The sequence below is a fragment of the Notamacropus eugenii genome, chromosome 4, assembly GCF_028372415.1.
Source record: "Notamacropus eugenii isolate mMacEug1 chromosome 4, mMacEug1.pri_v2, whole genome shotgun sequence".
NCBI classification, from domain to species: Eukaryota; Metazoa; Chordata; class Mammalia; order Diprotodontia; family Macropodidae; genus Notamacropus; species Notamacropus eugenii.
This window is the reverse complement of record NC_092875.1, coordinates 299,419,323-299,440,305: the sequence shown is the minus strand read 5'-3', so window position 1 is coordinate 299,440,305 and position 20,983 is coordinate 299,419,323. Positions and strand designations below refer to the sequence as shown.

At 35.9% G+C, this 20,983-nt stretch overlaps 1 pseudogene; it reads left to right on the top strand.

Annotated features, from left to right (window-relative positions):
* The first annotated feature begins 2,271 nt into the window (after positions 1 to 2,271).
* LOC140502515 (B-cell CLL/lymphoma 7 protein family member A pseudogene) lies at positions 2,272 to 7,542 on the top strand (annotated as a pseudogene).
* The last annotated feature ends 13,441 nt before the right edge of the window (positions 7,543 to 20,983 follow it).

Here is a 20,983-nt window from a genome sequence, read left to right as displayed (position 1 = left end):
TTTCTTTTCAATTGTATATGACTCTTTGTGACCCTATTTGGGGTTTTCTTGGTGAAGATACTATAGCAGTTAACCATTTCCTTCTCCAGCTCATTTTACAGATGAGGAAACAGAAGCAAAGAGGATTTAGCAGAGGCAAAAACAGGAAACAGAGGCTCAGCGACCCATAGTCTTTAAGTATCTGAGGCCAGATTTTAAGTCCCAAAGGAGAGTCTTCCTGACTCCAGGACCAGCCCTTTAATCTCTGTGCCACCTGGATTACTTTTATTTACTCTATAATCCCTCAGAGTGACTAATATTTTCTTAAGCTTCCATTCCCAAAATGTTTACTACAAATGTTCTAGCTTCCTATCTTTTAGAACATTGTTCTTGTAATCCTCTTCCATCTCATACACTTTACAAATACATATTATTGATATAGTTTATATTAATATCACCTGTATTTCTCATTATAGCCTTCTCTTGCACTTCCTAGACAGCCATCTCTCATAACAAAGAGTTTAAAAAGAAAACTTCACTAAAGCTTTTACCAATTTCTGAAGGCCATTTTAAAAAACCTCATATTGAGCACTAATACCTGGGAAATCAACAAATGCTACAGTTAAGGCCTATTATTATTAATTATCATTATTAATTATTGATTGTTTAGTCTTGAGAAAGTGAAAGAGAAAATATCAACAATGTATGTTAAATTTAAATTGTGTCCCACCTAACATTTTTCCAAAGAGCCAGTTGTTAAGAGTTTACCAGTACACCCCTGAATAAAACTAACCAACACATTGACAAAGTTTGCTTTTATATGCAGTATCTCACACCCATTTCACCTCCTACCTCTGGAAAAACAAAACAAAGAAAACAAAATAGAGAGGGTGTGTGTGGAATGACCTTTAGGCCTTAAACTTCGATAGCTTTGAGTACCAATTGTTTTGTTGTTACTTTCTAATCATGTTGTAATAATCATTGTGTATTTTGTTTTCTTGGTTCTGCAAATTTCACTTTCCATTAATTCATACATCTCTACTCATGCTTTTCTGTATTCAACATTATTGCTTCATCGCATTCATGTAAAATAATTTGTTCAGTTATTTCTCAGGAGATGGGCATTTACTTTTGTTTCAATTCTTTACTACTACAAAAGTAGACAATGATTCTTCATTCTCACCAGTATTTTTTTGTAATTATCTTTGTTTTCTGCCATTTCAGATAAGAGCTCTAGACACTTCTTGATAATATGCTTATTGCCAAGATAACCTTTAGGATCTTACTCTACAATAGCATCTCTCTTGAAATGTTGAAGTATAAATCCTCAGAGTCCACCACACTACCGACAAAATTATAATACTCAGGAGGAAGTTCTCACAATGAATCCATGCTCCATTGTACAGTTTATGTAATTTTTTCTTTCTGTTTTCAAGGAAGTCAAAGAGAACTGAACTCTGAATTCCAGATGACCTTCCAATAAGAAGTGCTGTACTGCCAAAATGATCTTCCTAATCATTAATAAGGTTCTTAAGAACTTGCCATACCCCACCTCTCTGTTGTTGCTTTCTTTCATTCTCAAAGAGAAATAATGATATACCAAATGTGATGTCATGACCTGTGTATGAACTGGACTTAAGTGAGGCAGAGCTGTGCAAAGTCACCAGTCCATTCTCTCTTTCAGAGTCATAAGAGTCTAGTGGCAAGACAAAGGTCGAGATTAGGACAACGGCCCTACCCTTCCTGTCTAATATCAGATTTACATATCCAGATTGGCTCGGTCTTATTCAGCTCTTCTTGATCAATGTCTTTTTTCTTTAATTTCTTGATTTTCTTCTTCTTGTCCTTTCCTTCATGTAACTCATCTGATGTTAGATCTTTGATCTTGAGTTTTTTCTCATCTTTAGATGTATCCCCCCTTCTCTTTGTCTTCCTGTTTCATCATCACTCATTTCTGTCTCTTATTCTTTCACAAAATAAAGTGTAATGGGTTAGCCAATGAACTTCTTTACAGTTTCTTTGATCCACATATTATTTTTTCTGGTCCATTTTTAAATTTAAGATCATCTTTGTGCCACTACCAACAGGTTCATTATGGTCAACTCAGACTGTGAAGGGACTAACAATAAAAGATTTTCAGGCATACTCTTCATCATAATCATGCTTAATGATGACAACTACCTCTCTTCCACCACATTGTTGTTTTATTTTTTTGTCCATCCTTCATTTTTAAGGAGGACCAGTGACATCACAGGATGATGTCTTCACTTGCATGGGAACTGGATTTAAGTGATGGAAAGTTGCACAAAGTCATCTGCTTCACTCTCTTCAAGAGATATTGGAGTCCAATGGTAAGACAAAAGTCACTATGACAGACGACGATCTGGGATGCAGTGGATGACCTTGGCATCTTTAATGTCACAGGTAAGCAGAATAGAAACTTGGCAATGGTTAGTCTTTGTCATTCTCAGATCAGTGTCTACTAAAATCAGGGTGTACTCCTGAGGGTTTGGGATGATGTGAATATTCAAATCCTTATCATAGTCCATTCTGAGAGGTCTTATCCAGACAATAACAGGAAATTATTACTTGAAGGAAGATTTCCCTTTTGGAATGAAAAATATTGTTGATAAAGGCAATCTTTGTAGGGCAAAATTATCCACTTCCTCCTCTCCATGCTATACTTTTTCTGGTATCTTGAATAGTTTCAGCTTATCAGGCCAGTATAGGGAAATTTTGAGTTCAGTAGCTCCAAGGAGTGAGGAGTGTCAGTAGTTTGACACAAGAGGATCTCTGACATAATATTTCAAATATCTTTAAAGAGGAGTTTATTTTCTCTTGTATATTCAGGATCTGTGTGAGAAAGGAAATCATTCTCTCTGAAGTCAAATATTACAGTTTTATGTATATATATATATGTATATATATATACATATATGTATATATATCTGACAGGTGTATATGTAAAATATTCTATGCCTCTATGTAATTATCTGTGTGAGGCATCACAAAGAATTATCTGGGGCACTGAGAGGTTAAGTGATTTATCCAAGGTAATATAGGTAGCCATTGGCAAAGATATGAACAGAAATCTTCTAAAAGTATTACATTACTATAAATATAACATCTCTAATATATTAAATATAATAGAAGTGTGATATAGAGGTATAGAAAATGCAAAATCTCTAGCATATAGACAGGGACAAACAAATTCCTGATAATGAAATTTGTCTTTGTGATTAATGAGATATAGAGAGAGTTTCACTTATTATAAAATGTGTTGAATGTATTTTGAAATGGAGATGCTTACCTTACCTCCATGAGATTTTCTTTTTTCTGGTTTGACTCCTGAATTATAGTTTCTATAGATTTAAGGTATCCAATACACCCCATTCTTAAGTTAGCTTTGTCCTCCTATAATTTTATTAATACTTTTCATAAATTCAACCTTTGAGCAAAAAGAAAAAAAGAAAAATAAAGGCTATCATTACTTGCAGCAAAAATTCAGTTGCTGTCAATGTTTCCTGTAGGAAAGCCACTTGCTAACGCATTTCCTAGTAAGTGTTTCAAAAGTCTGACTCCTAAAAATGAAAGAGAACAGGAAAACCCAGAGGTAAAACCAATGACCTCTTCCTCTTCCATCCCCTTTGTCCTGAAAATTGGACATAATAGACACCTTGTGAGTGGAAATCAGCCTGGCCTGTGAGAAGGTCTATGGTTTAAAGAACCAATTCTTTACATGATTTATGAGTTTTAGTACCTGCAAAAAATGGTAAAGACTAATGAAGACAGACCTTCTTTATCTATTTCCAGACACAGTTAAAACATAATACCTATTTAAAATCTATTTCCAATGATTCCTGGAATAAAGTGGAACCAATTTATTACTAGACTTTAACAATGTTAGATATCCTAGAATTAAATTCATAGAAAAACATGCACATACACGCAACATATAAGCTATTGATGGAATTTATCTTAAAGAAGGAGGTAGGGAATTAAATGAGGAAAAGGAATGTGTGGTCCTAGTTAGTTAAGGTTGTCCTGAGCAAATATCCATTTCCATGCCTTATTTTATAAGCATCACAAGGAATTCTTTTTTTCTGATTTGCCTTATTCTTTGGAGAGGAAATTTCTGATTTATCACTATTTACAATGTTTTGTTTTTGTTGTTCAGTCATTTATGTTCAATATGATATGAATAGGGCACTTCCTGAACTCTTCTGTTTGGGAAAAGGGAGTACATGGGGTAGGAAAATATCAGGGACCTAGAGTAAGGGAAATGTGTGACTGTGAGGGCTGACTTGATAATACCTAAATTGTCTATAACAAGAGAAAGTTTTAAGGCAGCTGCTCCTGGAGCTTTGGGGGGATGGCTTTCTACCTGATCTCTGAAGTGCTCCGGTCCAACTGGGTCTAGCCATCCTGAAACCCATGGCTTCAAAAAAGTGACTTTGCATGTTCTGGGCAGATTCAAAGTACTCCTTGTGTAAAACAGGCAAGGTTTGAATCTTACCCATACCCATGGCAGACTGCCCAAGTCAGACATGGAGAGATAAATCTCAGGGCAGAGGGGAAATATTCAACTTAGCTCTAAAAGAATCTGAAGACTGGATAGTCCCAATATATTCGACAACAGTTCTAGTCTAGAAGAGAAAACAGCATCAGAACATTCAATGCAAAATGTAGTATGCCAAATAGGCATCCTCCAGTGATCAGTCATCCACGTACCTCAGCATAGCTCCTAGCAAAGATGCATTATCCAGCAGTCAGACCTTCATGTATTTCAATGTAGCCCCCAGGGAAATGCAGATATACCCCTACCAGGACTCAGCACAGATACTACCACTTGGACCCCACCTCAGAACCAGGTAAGTTGCCAGACTCCTATAGCCTCCAGCAACTCCAGTCAACCCCTACTTCAACCACTCAGCACAGCATCATAAATTAGTGTCTCCCAAGGGCCTCAGGGCAATGTCAGTGCAGCACCAGTTAAATATCCAAGGCCTCCATCCACTGGCAAAAGGAGCCTGAGACAGTACCTCTTGCACCCCTGGTGCAGAGCTCAAATTTAAAAGGAAAAAAAAATTCCTGTCCTCACAAAATAAAAAGATGAGCAAAAAATCAATGAAAAATAATCTGACTATACAAAGTTATTATGCTGACAGAGAAGACTAAGACACAAACTTAGAAGAGAATAATAATACCAAAAACCTATGGGAAAAACCAAAAAGAAAAATGGGAAATGGTCCCAAGACCAGAAAGAACTCATTGAAGAGCTCAAAAAGGAGCTTAAAAATCATGTAAGAGAAGTAGATGAAAAAAATGGGAAAAGAAATGAAAGTGATACAAGAACATTGTGGAAAAAGATTAGTGACTTGGAAAACAATTTGTAGAATTGGTTGAATAGAAAATGAGATACAAAAATCCACTGAAGAAATCAACCCCATAAAGAGCACAATTGACTGAATTGGGGGGGAGGGGAAGCACAAAAACTAATTGAAGGAAACAGCACCTTAAAATTTAGAATTGGGCAAGTAGAAGCTAATGAATCTATGAGACATCAAGTATCTATCAAACATATTCAAAAGAATGAAAAAATGGAAGACAATGTGTAATACCTCATGGGAAAAGCAACCAATCTAGAAAACAGATCCAAGAGAGACAAAATCAGAATTTTCAGGACTACCTGAAAACCATAATCAAAAGGAACACCTGAACAGTATCTTTCAAGAAAATGCCATGATGTTCTCCAACCAGAGGGCAAAATTGGCATTGAAAAAATCCACCAATCACCTCAGGAAAGAGATCCCAAAATAAAAACTCCAAGGAACATTATAGCCAAAGTTCAAAGTATCAGGTCAATGAAAAAATTACTACAAGTCACCAGAAAGAAACAATTCAAATATCAGGGAGTTGTAATTAGGATTGCACAGGACTTGGCAGCTTTAACATTAAAGGATCAGAAGTCATAGAACATGATATTACAGAAAGCAAAGAGTCTAGGACCACAACCAAGAATCATTTGCCCAGCAAAATTAAATATAACACATCAAGAGAAAAAATGGTCATTCAATTAAATAAAAGGATTTCAGATTTTCATAAGAGAAAAACACAATTAAACCAAAAATCTGACCTCCAAGGCTCGAGAGAAGCATAAACAGTTAAAAAAAGAAAAAAAGAAAATAGGGGATTCAATAGAGCTATACTATTTACATTCCTACACAGGAAGATGATACTTATAATTCATTGAAATTGCATCATTAATAGTACAACTAGAAGAAATATACATAGACAGAGGGTATGGGTATAAGCTGAATTAGAGGGAATGACATAAAAATATTAAAAGATGAGAAAGCAGAGTACAATGGGTGCAGACGAAAGGGATAGGTAAAATGGGGTAAACTATTTCACATGATGAAATGTGAAAGATCTGTTACAGTGGAGGAGAAAATGGGAGAATAGGCAATGAACATCTCTTGAATATTACTCTTGTCAGTATTTGAAATCATACACAATCAGTTGAATATAAAAATCTTTCTTATCCAACAAGGAAGGAGAAAGGAAAGAGATCAAGTAAAGGGGTGGAGGGGTGGGTGCTGACAGAAGGGAGGGTAGATCATGGGAGGTGGTAGACAGAAGCAAAACACTAGTGAGGAGGGAAAGGGTGAAAGGAGAGAGAGGACAGACAGGATAGATGGAAATACATAGGTCATAAAAATAAGTGGAATGTGAATAGGATGAACTGTCCCATAACATGGAAGTGTATAGCAGAGTGGATCAAAAACCAGAATTCTACAATATGTTGTTTATAGGAAATACACTTGAAGCAGACACATACACACATTGAGTAAAGCTAAGGAGCTGGAGCAGAATCTATTAAAAAGCTTTTGGGGGCCTGGAATGAGTCATGCCAAGAGGCTTTGTGTGTGTATATGTATATTTGTGTACGTATGTGTGTGCAAGTGTGTGTGCATGTGGGCATGTGCATATGTGTGCAAGCGTTTGAGTGTGTAAGTATGTGGCTGAGTAGAAGGACGAGAAAGCGAGAAGGACCAGAACATGCTCCAGCAGCCTTGCTCATCTAGGCAGCACCATGTTGGGTCAATAGGTTCAAGTTGAGATCAGAAGCTGGGCCAAAGATGAATCAAGAGGATCATGATGGTCATCAAGAAAGTGTGCAAATGGTAGAAGAAATGAGTAACTGTAGGTGACATGTCCGTACAGATTTATAAGTGAGTCCCTGTTACAGAGGCAAAGGTAGATGACAAAAATAAAAGCAAGAAGGGAAAGGATAAGAAGTGTGGGTGCAAGGTGATCATCCCAGAGAACAGCTTATACCCAGGGATGATGGACATGCATGATGACAATAGCAACCAGAGCTCCAATGCATCACCAATCAAGCAAGAGAAAAGCAGCAGCTCTAGCCTGGTTCCAAAACCAATCTTGACAGCAGAAGGAGACAGCACTGAAGTGAAGTCCAACGAGGCCCATGCACAGCCTAAGGAGAAAGCTGGATCAGAAGTGGAGCCATAGTAGTGATTACTGAAGTTACCAGGAAGGTCTGTGCCAAAACATGGGATGCTTGTTCTCCTTCTGAAATGTCTATTGCAATCTGACTCCTGTTGGAAGGGTCCTGTCCCTGAGGGTCTGCTGACAGCTTGAGTTTACATTTAGGTTTAGTGGCTTTTTGTTGGCCTTGCTTTCTGCCCAGTCATGAATTAAACTTGCCTTGGACAGGCATAATTCTTTGGTCATAAGGAGATTTTGCACAGTCTGGTTGGAATTCTGAGGTGGGGGAGTGATTACAAAGAAACTATTGATATCATTGCCAAAATTAGTTCTTTTTAAAAAACAAATCAAACTGCAAAAAATAAAAAAAATAAAAATAAAGCTTTTGTACAAACAAAACCAATGCAACCAAGATAGAAAGAAAGCAGAAAGATGGGAAATAGTCCTTCAGTGAGTGTCTCTAAGAAAGTCCTCATTTCTTAAATATATAGACAACTAAGTCAAATTTACAAGAATACAAGCCATTTCCCAATTGATAATTGGTTGAATGATATGAATAGGCAGTTTTCTGATGAAGAAATCAAAGTTATCTATAATCATTTGAAGAAGTGCTCTAAATCATCTTCGATTATGGAAATGCAAATTAAAACAATTCTGAGGTACCTCCTCACACCTGTCAGATTGGCTAATGTGACAGAAATGGAAAATGATAAATGCTGGAGGAGATGGAGGAATATTGGGACACTAATGCACTGTTGGTGGAATTGTGAACTGATCCAACCATTCTGGAGAGCAATTTGGAATTGTGCCCAAAGGGCTTTAAAATTGTGCATTCCCTTTGACCCAGCAATACCATTTCTAGGGCTTTATCCAAAGAGATCCCAAAAAAGTGAAGGGGAGACCTACACGTGCAAAAATATAGCAGCCCTTTTTGTGGTGTCAAAAAAAATTTAAAATTGAGGGGATGTCCATCAATTGGGGAATGGCTGAACAACCTGTAATATATGAATGTAATGAAATACTACTGTGCTGTAAGAAATGATGATCAGGCAGATTTCAGAAAAACCTGGAAAGGTTTGTGCAAACTGATACAGAGTAAAATGAGCAGAATTGGGAAAACATTGTACACAGTATCACAACATTGCGTGATGATTAACTATGAATGACTCAGCTCTTCTCAGAAATAGAATGAACCAAGAAAAGTACAAAGGACTCATGAAGGTAAAGGTTATCCATGTCTAGATAAAGAACCAATGGACTTTGAATGCAGATCAAAGCATATTTTTTTTCACTTTATTGATCTATTTTGATCTGTTTCTTCTTTCATAACTCTATTATGGAAATATTTTTACATGATACTACATGTATAAACTATATCAAACTGAATGCTAAAAATTTTCTTGACATGTGACTGAGGAAAATAAAATGTTATTTAAAAAAAGAATACACTAGGGAATGTGTAGCCCCAGCCAAATTGTGGGAGAAATGTCTAAGACAAAAATGCAGCCCAAGTATCCCCTGAATTCTGTGATGGAAGCTCAGGGTGGGTAACGAACCCTGAATCCCCAATAAGAGGGAAAGACCTCAGGCAAAGCCTACAATAGTTAAAGGTCCCGTAGTCCTTTGGAAAAAGGAAGCATCCACGTAGAGATTAGCATTCTCTTCAAGTATTCAGGACATGAGTAATTACCAATACCATTCACTTGTAGAGCTTGACACAAGTGTCAAATGAGATATCTTCCACCTACCCTAAAGCATCTTCTCTGGTATAGGGAATCTACTATTTCCTGCTGCCACCTGATTTCCAGCATCTTCAAGTGATAAGAAAAATCAATCATTCCTTAGCACTCACCTTACACCTGTGATCTACTACTTGGAACATTATGTCCTTTGACAGAAACATATTTCTTTAACAAGAACATCAAGGGTTGTCTTCCATCCAGTGATTAAATAAGGAACATTACATTTTATTTCAGGCCCTCCATTACCTGTTGTTTGGAGAAAGAAGAAGAGGAAAGTTGGTGGAGAATAAGACGTCTTTTTATTGCTGTACAGGCTTGCCCTCCATCGCCTAATATCCACCCTTTGGATAGAAAAGAGACCTCTCATCTGATATCTGATCCTTGTACCCACTATCTCATACTACTCTTACCTCCAATTCATAATCTGCTGCCTCTTTGGGGGAGTGGATTGATTACATCAGTGATTCTGAAACCCTGTAGAGCTTCATCCAATGTCCATTACCCACACCCCATCCCCATCTTATTCCTACTTCCCTCCACCCTCCTACCCTAAGTTTCAATCAAATACCACCTAACTCTTTCAATGCACCCTTTGAAATGCCTGTTCCATTAGCAATGAATTTCCCTTCATTCTACTCTTTTACTCTTCCACTCCCTCAATTTACTAGCTATTATTGAAATCTGCCTTCCTCCAAGATGATAACAGTCTCCCTAGCAATTGCTTTTCAATTCTGGCTGCACTTTTACTTATTTTCCTCTATTCACTGGTTGAAACAGAGGAGTTAGAATACTCCTTAATCCCCATGGCCACTTCAAGTTTCTCCCCCTACTTCCATCACTCAAGATATAACTTCTCTTCCTTTGAAGTTCATATCACTCATATCTACCACCCAAACAAAATCCTAGAACCTGTTCACTACAGATTCCTCCATTTACTCCTCTTCCTTTTTCATTGAACTTAGTAGACAGATTTGGTTGACAGATGTTCTCTCACCTCAACTCTTGTCCTCATACCAGGGGACTTCAGCATAAATATTTGAACTCTAACCACTCAGCTCCTCATTCTACTCATTTCCTACTATCTATACCTCAATTCTACCTCAGCCACAGAAAAAGATGGTCATATCCTTAGTCTTTCAAACACTTACAAATATGTCATCTTCAGATTCAAGAATTTTGAAATCCCCCCTTTCCAATCACCATTTATTGAGCTTTCGTCTCTGCTGTTTTCCCTCTCAAAAGTCAACTCTTCATCTGCTTTGTGACAAATCCTTTGACCACTCAATTCTTTCCAAGGTCATTTACTCTGCACTAGAAACTATTCTTTTACCCCCATTTTGACTCTTTTAGCCTCTACACTCCCTTCCTCTGTTGAATCCCTAGGTCTCTTATTATTTTGCAGATTTCACCCTGCCAAGCCACAACCTTGGATCATTCCCACCATTTGCCACAGTCACTCCTATGCACTGTGCTGCTGAATGCAGGTGGACGATCATTTTTCTCCTTTCACTGTCATCTCAGCCACTTACAACCTGGCTTCTGAATTTCCCATTCCACCAAAACTGCTCTTATCAGTGCTACCAATGATCTCCTAAACACAAAATCCAATGGCCTTTTCTCAAGATAAATGAAGCAATCATTGTAAAGCACTTAGTACAATACCTAGCACATAATAAGAACTATATAAATTTACCAAAAAACCATTTATAGTAGTTATTTTTGGTAAAGAATTAGAACAATTAGGGGTTTCCCATCAATTAGGGAATGGTTGAACAAGTTGTGATGGAATGATATGGATCCATAAGAATCCATATCCATGAGAAAGGATGAGCAGGATGGTTAAGAAAAACCTGGGAAGACTTATATGAACTTATAAATAGTGCAGTGAGCAGAACATTGTACTCAGTAACAGGAATATTGGATGATGATCAACTATGAACAACAGCTCTTCTAAGCAATACAATGATTCAAAATAATTCAGAAAGATTTGTGATTTTTAAAAATGCTATACACCTACATGAAAAGAACTAATGGAATCTTGATACTTTTTTTTACTTCATACTTTTTTCTTGTTTTTTTTTTATTTTTGGTCTTTGTTTTCTTTTATAACATGGCTAATAACCAAATATGTATTTACAGTATTTCACATAAAAAATAATGTATTGTCTATATCAAATTGAATGCCTTGTCAAAGAATATGAAAGAAAGAAATGAAGTAGAAAAGTTGAACTCAAAATTTTTAAATAATTAATGTTAAAATTTTTACATGTGATTGAGAAAATATAAAATGAAATGAGAATTATTTTTTTTTAAAATTAAATGTATTGTTAGTGTAATTAAAGGGTGAAATAGATAATAAAACTCCAGCAGTGGGGAAACTCATTAATCCTCTATTAGGCTAGATAAATATAACAAAACAAAAAATAAGGATAAGGATAGGAATTCTAAAAATAGTTTATAGATTTCTGTTGTCTAATAAATGGGAATAGAAAGGAATTTATATACCTGTCAGTACACAACTTGTTTACAAAAGTTGACCATGTTTTGGAGCATAAAGACCTCACCAAAGGGGAAGGAGAAAGAAAGAGATTTCACTAGGGTTGAAATGCACTTAATATCACAGAATGGCAATGATATTTAAAAAGAAGTGGCAGGAATGCTCAAAGGGATACCTCACTTTCAGTGATATCCAAAGAATATTTAAGATGATTAGAATTAGCTTCAGGGATGTCACTGGTTTTTAAGAGCCAGGTTAATTGTGGTGAAGAGGGAAGCAATGATTTGACAGAAAATGTTTGTTCACAGTGGCCAAGGCAGGGCACAAAGAAATAGACACAGTTCAATCAAATGAGTTCAGCAAAAGACAGAGTTTCATTATACATTTTGGGCCAGTAATCAAAGGAATAATGGATAGGGAGACAGCAGATTGAGAGTGTAAGTTAGTTGAAGTAACTGATTAAGAGAGATGTTGAATGCAAAGTCAAGTGGAAAACTGGTTCACATGAACTTGACTTTGAACCTTGATCCAAGAAAGACTATATGAAGAAATCTATGTCTTAGTATCCTATGGATAGCTACATACAAGTTTGTACATACCATATATATTAGTAGAAGTGCAATGATGAGAGAGAGAGAGATGATTATATTTGGTGTCAGTGCATTTTTGAACAGGGCACTTTCTCAGATCTTCTGTTTAGGAAAGTAAGGGAAACCTGAAGTAAGGGAAAATGAAAGGACCTAGAATTTAAGGCATGTGACTGTGAATGACATACTTGGTTTACCTAAAGCTCATTAAAATGCATTGGTCCAGGGGGGCAGAGTCAAGATGGTGGAGTAAAAGCAGGGACTTCCCTGAGCTCTCCCCACAAAGCCCATCAAATACCTGTAAAAATGACTTGAAACAAATTCTAGAGCTATAGAACCCACAAAATGGCAAAGTGGAACAAATCTCTAGCCCAAGACAATATGGAAAGTCAACAGGAAGGGTCTTTTGCACTGGGCCAAGAGTGGAGCACAGTCTAGCATGGGCCACTCTGGCACAGATAGGTCACAGCAGGCCTTGGGGGTCTGAATCATGGACAGGTGTGGCAGTTTTCAGAGATCTCAACCCACAATCACCAAAGCTCAGTGGGAAAACTCTGTGGGACCTGGGTGAAAGAGGAGCTCAAGGTCTGGTCAGTCCCAGGGCAGTGAATGGGGCTGGCAGTGGCAGCAGCAGCAGCAGCAGCAGCAGTAGCAGATGTTATTTCCAGAGCTCTGGGTTCACAGACAGTGAGGGATCAAGCAGCTGATACAAAATCCCTGAAGCCTGTGACAGTACACACACCCACACCTACCTCCACAGGAAGCAGAGTCCTACCTTGACAAAGAGTTAGAAAGTCAAGTGTTTGGCTGGAAAGATGAGTAAACATTGTAAAAGAACTCAAACTACAGAATCCTACTTTGGTGACAAGGAAGATCAGGGCATAGAACCAGAGGAGGACAATATAGACAAAATTTCTACATCAAAAGCCTCCAAGAGAAATATGAGTTGGTCACAGGCCATGGCGGAGCTCCAAAAGGACTTGGAAAATCAAGTAAGAGAAATAGAGGAAAAATTGAGAAGAGAAATGAGAGTGATGCAAGAAAATCAGGAAAATCAAGTCAACAATTTGTTCAAGGAGAACAAAAAATACTGAAGAAAGTTACACTTTCAAAAATAGAGTAACTCAAATACAAAAGAAATTGAAAAAGTTAATGAGGAGAAAAGTAACTTTAAAGGCAGATTTGACCAAATGGAAGTGGAATTCCAAAAGCTCATTTAAGAAAATAATTCCTTCAAAATTAGAGTAGAGCTGAGAAGATTCTGGGAAGATGGTGGAGTAGGTCAGAAAATTCCAAGCTCTCAAAATTTTGCCCCCACAAAAGAGTTGAAATAGCACCTTACGGTGAAGAAAATGTGGGTGGAGATAAATAAAAATAGGGGCACATCAGGCATCGTCTTGGTACAACTGAAGGAGATAAGAAGAAAAATTTCAGTATGAGGTTTGGTCCCTGTGAATAGTAAACACTTCCAGGCTAGGTTCCATTTTAACAAGCCACAAGACTCTTAAATAAGTGACAAGTCCTGAGGATAGTTGGTTGAAGAAGCTGCCTTAGCCCCAAACACAGGAACATTCACCCCCGGGATAGGGAGGCAGGAGGGAGTTGGATGTTTGAGCCTGGGAAGATTGAGATAACCTCTGTGCTATGTACTGAGGAGTGGTGGGGTGAGAAGGATCTAGCACACACCAGGTAATGCAGAAGCAGCGGGGCAGAAAGCCTCTGGCTGTGGGCACTTACATGAGTCTGGAAGTTTGACTTTGGTTCCAAGCTAGAGGGGAGAAATGAAGATTTGGGGCAAGAGGCACTGTTTCCCATACCCCTGGACTAGAAGTGATTACAAAAATTAAGCTATTATCACAAAAAAAAATCACAGGCAAATGCAAAAGAATTCAACAATAGAAAGCTATTATGGGAATAGAGGTGACTAGGGTTCATCTTCAGAGGAAGATATTGAAGTAAGGAAACCCCCAAAAAGTAATGTCTAGTGGTCACCTGCCCCAAAAGAATTTATAGAAAGTCTTAATAAAAAGAAAACTTTAAAAGTCAGATGACAGAGTTGGAGGAAAAAATAAATAAATATATATGCACACACACATATATATAAAGAAAAATCCAAGAAAGGAGGTTACAGAAGGCAAGTTAACCAATTAGAAAAGGAGATCCAGAATCTTAAGGAAGAAAATGACACCTTAAAGTTAGAATTGGGCAAAATGAAGCCAATAAAATGATAAGATATCAAGAAATAATTAAATGAAATACGAAAAATGAAAATATACAAGAGAAAATGAAACATCTTATAAGAAAAACAGCAGTTTTGGAGAATAGAACAAGAAGGGAAAATATAAAAATAATTGGACTAACTGAAAATTATGATAAAAAAACAATCTTGATATAATAATATAAGAAATAAAGAAAATTGTCCTGAAGCATTAGAACAAGAGGGGTGGGGGGCAGTAGAAATAGAAAAAGTCCATCAATCGCCACTTAAAAAAGATCCTATGAGGAAAACTCATAAGAATATCATAGTCAAATTTTAAAACCTCCAGTTCAAGGATAAAATATTAAAAAATTCAAGATTAAAGCAATTTAAATATGATGGAGTCACAATTAGAATTACATAAGACCTAGAGCAGAGACCCTAAAGAACCACAGATCTTGGAACATAATATATCAATGAGCTCCAGTTAAAAATATCATACCCTTCAAAGTTAAGTATTCAGAATGAAAAAAAGTGGACATTTGATAAACTTTCAGACTTTTAAGACTTCATTAACAAAAATCCTAAACTTAATAAAAGATTCAACATACACGAACCAAGAGAAATATAAGGCACATACCGAAGATTGATTATAAGGGATGCATAAAGACAGATTTTGTATTTTACATATGTAAAATGTATGTCTAAGATTCTCATTAATAATTGGGTAGTTCATAACAAAGAATCGGGTAAACCCCATTATGGTATTAATTTTAAAAGTAAAACCATTTCAGAATAGCTAAAAAGAGTGATTATTTTATATAAATGAGGTGCAAGATTAGATGGGGGAGAATGGCTGGTGGTTCTGGTAAACTATTTTCGTAAGGAATGGCATTAAGAGGGAACAATGCACAAATATTTAGAAGAATATAAAAATCTTCTAAATTCAGAGGAAAAAAATGGTAAGGGCATAGGAGGGGGAAGACAAGGGAAGGTTCATTAGAGGGGAGGATGAGGGAATAGGCAAAAGGGGATATAGAAGAGTGTTTAGGTTTATGGGAATGGGAGGATAGGGGAAGGATCCTAGGAGGATAGGAGGTCAAGGTAGTGGATAGAAGTTAAGTAGATAACAGAGAGGAAACAAGACATATGCACAAACATAAAAACCAAAGTTCAGGCATAGAATAGGTTTGGGAACATATATATCTATATCTATATGCATATATGTATATATGTAAATATTTGTCTGTAGCTATAGAGAAACATATCTAAGCCTTTTGGGAATATGGGGAGAGGGGAAAAAAGAACAAAGTAAAAAAAAGTGCACAACAGAGAACAAAAGAATTCATGGAGAAGCAAAAATGGACAATTTTCATCACAGATATTAGTTATCATAAAGGCTTTCTTGAAATGAAAATATATTGTTACATAATTTGAATCCTCTCTTATGTTCTGCTATGCACATATTTTTTATTATTTTTAGCTTTGTATTTAAGTTTCAATATTTAAGTTTATTACATGTTTTTGTTTCTTTTTTCCATTCTGTATTTGTGTTCTGGCATTTGAGTCGAAAATAATTTTTAAAAAATAGAATGGAGCAAATGGAAGCTAATAACTTTATGAGAAATCAAGAAATTATAAAACACAGCCAAAAGAGTGAAAAAAATAGAAGATAATATGAAATATCTCATTGTAAAAACAACTGACCTTGAAAATAGATCCAGGAGAGACAATATAAAAATTATTGGACTACCTGAAAGCCACAATAAAAATAAAAGAGCCTACACATCATCTTTCAAGAAATTATCAAGGAAAACTGCCCTGATATTCTACAATCAGAGGGTAAAATAGAAATGGAAAGAATCCACCAATTGACTCTAAAAGAGCCTAAAAGGAAAACTCTTAGGAATATTGTAACCAAATCCCAGAGTTCTCAGATTAAGGAGAAAATATTGCAAGCTGTCAGAAAGAAACAATTTGAGTATTGGGGAAATACAATCAGAAAAACACAAGATCTAGCAGCTTCTACATTAAGTGATCAAAGGACTTGGAATATGAGATTCTGGAGGTCAGAGGAGCTAGAATTAAAACTAAGAATCACCTATCAGTAGCAAAACTGAGCATCAACCTTCAGCAGGGGGAAATGGATATTCAATGCAATTGAGGAGTTTCAAGCATTCTTGATGAAAATACCTGAGCTAAATAGAAATTTTGATTTTCAAATGCAAGAATCAAGAGAAACACGAAAAGTTAAATAGAAAAGAAAAGCCATAAGAAACTTGTTAAAGTTGAACTGTTGACATTCCTATGTGGAAAGATAATATTTGTAATTCATGAGACCTTGCTCAGGATTAGGGTTGTTGGAGGAAATAGATGATAGACAGACATATAGATAGATAGATGATATATAGATAGATAGATAGATAGATAGATAGATAGATAGATAGATAGATAGATAGATAGATAGACAGACAGACAGACAGATACATAGAGGTCACAAGGTGAGTTGAATATGAAGGGTTGATATCTAAGAAATAAAATTAAGGGGTGAGAGAGGAATATATTGGGAGAAAGAGAAAGGAATAGAATGGAGTAAATTATTTCACATAAAAGAGACAAGAAAAAGTTTTTACAGTGGAGAGGAAGATGCGAGAGGTGATAAGGAAGGAGTGAATTTTACTCATCAGATTTGGCTCAAGGAGGGAATGATATACACACTTAACTGGGTATCTTATCCTACAAGAAAGTAGGGGGGAAGCAAGTCAGGGGGTGATAGAATGGAGGGCAGATTGAGGGAAAGGGGTAGTCAGAAGCCAACACTTTAGAAATGGGACAAGGTCAAAGGATAAAGTGGAATAATTGAGGGATGGGATAGGATGGGGGGAAATATAGTCAGTCTTCCACAACATCACTATTATGGAAGTGGTTTTGCATAACTACACATGTATAACCTATATTGAATTGCTTCCTTTCTCGATGGGGGTGGGTGGGGAGGGAAAAGAGAGAGAATTTGGAATTCAAAATTTAAAGAAAGACAATAAAAATTAAGATATATACAGGCAAGGGGGTATAGAAATTTATCTTGTCCTTCAAGAAAGTAAAGGGGATGGGGGGATAAAAAAAAGTGGAGGGCAGACTAGCCGAAGGGATAATCAGAATGGGCACCATCTCAGGGTGGAGGGAGGGGTATAATGGGGTGAAAATTTGTACTCAAAATCTTGTGGACATGAACTAAAAATAAATCAATAAATTTAAAAATAAAGGAAAGACCAAAAAAAAAAAAAAACCACATTTGGAACAATTGAAGCATATATACCAGAACCATGCCAGAACCATCTCTCTTTCTGATAAACATGAAAGCTGTAACCAAGTTCAAGGAACACTTTTGTTAAGTGCCAATTCAAAACCATATCTCATCAACCCCACAACTAACATGGTTCTCTTACTAGACCAAACCAAGACAGGCATTTAAGTAAACAGAATAGCAAAATAACTATGAAGTCATATTCTCTTCTAAATCGGCATGCATACACATACACAAAGGTATAACACTATTCCATATATTATGACGCAACTTAGGGAAAGGCGGTTACAAGTTGCCTACACAATTCACTATTTTAGTGTTAAACTATATTTCTTGCCTCTTGAACTGTTACTTGATGCTTCTCTCAAAATGTGCTGTCATCTGCTTGTCTGTTTTGTCCACTTAGCTTTGAAATGCTGAGACAATTGACAAAGATTTTTTCTCTATTGCTCTGCTTTGTGTTTGCTCTCTGCAGAGCTAATCCTTCCATTTACTGGTTTTTCAATGAATTATAGTTGCTACATAGACTTTCCTATAAAAAGCAGTATTGGCAGAAATTTTTGCCAATCTAGCCTATAGAGTGAGATGTGATTCAGCTCTTCTGTGAGTCATTTCTATAGTGTTATCCAGCCAACACAGTACTAGTCTTTCAAATTAATGTATAATTTAAACTATCATTTCCCATTCAGGATCAACTTAACCAAGACTAAATTTCAATTTGACATCAGTAGCCTTTTTTTGTAAAAAGAAAATGCTTCATGGTTCATCCTGTCTCACCTACATTCTCCAGGAAAAAAATATCTTTATAAAACACATTACCTAGTGTCAGAGATTCATATCACAAGTATAAATCTTTAAAGGAAAAATTTAAAACAGTATTATTTAGAACAGTTTTGTTCCAGGCACCTCTGGGCTTTTCTGAAATTCTTTCACGGGATCAATGAGGTCAAAATTACTTCTATAATAATACTAACATATTTTAATTTCTAATATGGTAAATAACAATAAAGATAACTCATAAGAATGAAAGCTCTTCAGGGGGAATCTTCAATAATTTTTATACACAAAGGGTTCTGAGAATAAAAATCATGAGAAATATTGGCTAATGCAATCCTATTTGTCTTCAGTGATAGCAACTCTCTATTTAAGTTGCCTCTTCCTATTAGCATATGAATTTAACCACGAACACACACATATACATGTAAGCATATTTTATATATTATATACATATATATAATATATATATATATAATTAATGCTTAGCCCAGGACTTTGCACATAGTAAGCACTAATAAATGCCTTTTAAATCATTCCTTCATGGCCCAATTCATAGAAATAATAATTCTTACACATATGAAAAAGTTTTTCCCAGCGCAAATTATATTTTATAAAAATGTTTGATTTTTTTAAATCATGACATGCCATGTAAATATGAAGTAGAATAATAACTATATATTTAAGCAACAATTTCAATGTACTTTCTTGCACACCCTTAGGTCAGTGGTTTAAGGAACAGACTTATGACTAATAGAAATCAATGAATCAATGGAGTACAGGGTGATGAGAGAGTAAGTAGAACCATATTTGCAATAAGCCTTCTGTGCAAAACCTAAAAGTACACAGTCTTACTTGCAGATCAGGTTCCAAAAGCATAAATATGGAGAACTAAAAATCCACTGGGATGTAGCTGAAGATAAGTAAAACTGTAAAGATTGCATGTTATTAGTAACATTGATGTATTTTAATTTTTATTATTTCTCTTATATTTGGAAACAATAAAATGCAGACTAACAAAGTTGAGAACGTAAGATTTATTTCTGAATGTATTCATTCACCTTAGCATTACTTCTTTCCTCAAACTTATCCAGTGCCCCATTGTACTGCAGAGGTAACCCTGGGTTCTTGAACACAATTCCAGTAGCGTTCATGCTTAGGAAAGTTCTATCAAGCTAGAATATTTTTGAGTATTATCCTGGGAAGTGACTGTATCTGCTTTCTGAGACCAGAGATCAATTTGGTCATAACAATCAATTAAAAATGAAAATTTCAAAATGACCCTCACTCCTATACAACTGCTTTGCTTCACTTATGATACAAGCAGAATGATAGATGGGAGATAAGGGGAAGGAAGTGGCAGAAGTTTGTTAGGATTCATAACTGTTGATGTTCAAATGTTCATTTCTCGAATTACTAACACATGAATATTGAATTAGATGTCCAGAGACATCTCAAATTCAACATGCTCAAAACTCATTTTATTTATCCCTAATTTTACTCCTCAGTTTCTGCATTTGTAGCAAATATAACACCATTCTTGGAATAACCTCAGTGCTATCAACTCCTCAGTTTCCGTCTCCCCATATATCCAGTTAATGAGGGACAGATAGATGACACAGAGGGCAGAGCACAGATCCTGGAGTCAGGAAGACTTGAGTTAAAAAGCCATTCACAGGCACTAGCCGTGAGATGCTGGGTAAGTCACTTAATCTCCCTTTGCTCGAATTTCCTCATCTCTAAAATGTAACTAATAAGAACACCTTCCTTGCAAGTGTGTTGTGAAGATTAAATGAGGAAATTGAACAGTATTTAACAGTATCTGACTTATAGTAAGAACTACATATATATGTATATATGTATATATACACATATATGTATGTATACATGTACATATATGTGTATATATACTATCCATTATATATATTGAATATATACTATCTATTATAATATTAGTGATACCAAACCCTTTTGTCACATAAGCACAGTCAAGCAAAACAATCCTGCATTGATCAACCAAATATGAATTTATTATTTTGCATATTGGTTACTCTGTCATCTGGTCAGCATTTTTTATTACACCACTCAAACCTTGGTTAATCATTAAGTTGATCAGAGTTCTAAAGCTTTTGAAATTATTAATTTTTATAATAATGAAGTTATAGTATTTTTTTCTTCTGGTTCTGCTCACTTCTCCATGCATCAGTTCACATAAGTTTTTCTATGTCTCTTTGAAATTGTCCTTTTTCTTCATTTCTCACATCACTACATTACAATATATTCATATTACAGAAATATACATATTATTGCAATAACTTCCCATTTGGTCTACTGCTTCAGATCTGTCCTTCTCTCTAATTCATCCTTCACATTGCTTCCACAGTGATATTC